Source organism: Poecilia formosa, unplaced genomic scaffold (genome assembly GCF_000485575.1).
Source record: "Poecilia formosa unplaced genomic scaffold, Poecilia_formosa-5.1.2 Scaffold185, whole genome shotgun sequence".
NCBI lineage: Eukaryota > Metazoa > Chordata > Actinopteri > Cyprinodontiformes > Poeciliidae > Poecilia > Poecilia formosa.
In genome coordinates this window covers 636,740-638,561 of record NW_006800124.1, presented here as the reverse complement: position 1 = coordinate 638,561, position 1,822 = coordinate 636,740, and positions in this window count along the sequence as shown.

Genomic DNA, 1,822 nt, shown 5'->3' with positions numbered 1-1,822 from the left:
AAGCTGCAGTATGTAACTTTTATTTTGAAAAATATGGATTTTACATATTCATTAAAACTGTCATGTGGTGACCGCATAATATGAGAGATAATCTGTGAACAGATCGATCTCCTCCACCTCCTCACTGAGCTGCTGCTGCCATCTGAAGAAACGCACCAACCAATCAGAGCCAGGAGGAGGGTCTTAGAGTTGTCAATCATCCTCTTGTGTGCTGCTAAATATTCTAGTGGTGGAAAAACAAATTACTGTTACAGGAAAACTGTTTATTGGCCATCGTCAGTGGTCATGCTAACTAGCCTTAGCATTCAGGGCAAGATATGCTATCTGGAAGAAGCTGTAGCCTAGCAGATCACAAGGAAGGGAACAGAGAATGAGTAGCATACAAGAAGGTGATTGACAACATTAAGACCCTCCTCCTCGCTTTGATTGGTTGACAGATTATCTGTACTGTCACAATATATTAACAGATTTAACAAATATGTAAGACAAAAAACAAAACATTTTTTATTAAAGTTACACACTGCAACTTTAAGGGGAAATGAACAGATTTTTCAGAGGTAGAAGACGTATTGCCAAAAAGCATTGTTAGAATAAAGAAATAATCAACCAAACACAAATTTCTGTTCTTTTTCTGCTATGTTTATATAAGCAAGCACACACACACAGACACACACCTAACTTATCCTCGAACCTCAAGAGAACTTTTCTAATTCCCTTAAAACGGGATGAACCGTGAGTATTGATTATGTGTTTAATCTCTTCCACTATTAAAATCAATATAAAAGCTTTTTGGTGCTGTCCAGACAAAGGAGGATGCTTTAGAGTCAACTCCCCCCCACAAATTACTTCCGCCTCTGCAAGAAAACCCATTTTTCCCGGACAGCAGGTTATTGTGCCAGATCAGTCATTTTCATCTACTTGATAAATAAACCCTGAAAAGGCTTACACCGGATTTAACCGTCTTTCTTGAAGTCGAAGACGTATTTACTTCCGTTTGAGTCGGTATGATTAAATGTTTGCTGAATTTTAATCAGGGTACAACGTCCTGATAACCATTCTAATTGTTCCCTTCTTTCACATGGCGGCGGAGCGTTAGTCCACTTCTTTGACATATGGGACATAAAACAGAGACTAATCTTCACTGGAACTTTAACTAGAACTCTTTTTGATATGTTATCGCCTTTCATGTGTAAATTAAAACGGGTGGAAATGCCTTAAACGGCCTTTGGACGGGTGGGCGGTGTGTGTATTGTTTGAACATCACCCTTGAAGTGAAAGCTGTCGCAGCGCTCCGTGGCGACGAGGTGTAAAAGTTTCTCTGAATCTTATGTAATGAGGAGTTACTCCTGTCGCTCAGAGCTGGATATTAACACTGCCAGATGATTCAATATAATCTGCAGCCAGGAAATTCATTCTCTGAAATGAAAGAGAAATCCAATTTCCCCCTGTATTCTTCTCATTTGAATATAAATCAAAAGCCTGGTTTGCTGCCTTCCTTCCTGGTGCAACGCTTCAAATTAAAAACATGAAAATATGTCAGCACTTCTGTTGGTTGAGCTGCAACACTGTTTCTGTCTCTTAGTTTCCCCCCTACTTGTTACTGGATTGTGTGTTGTTGTTTTTTTAATCTGTGCAAATTGATTTAATTAGATAACTAAAACACTATGAAAAAAAAAAGCTTAACCTCAGTTTGGCTCCAGTAAGCCTTACTGTGGAATTCCTCACTCTTGTGAAGAATTGCTATGAGGTTGATTAATGTTTCATTACTTATTTTTTTTCCGTGATTTATTTTGAGTTTATCAAACTGTTTGATGCATTTTCT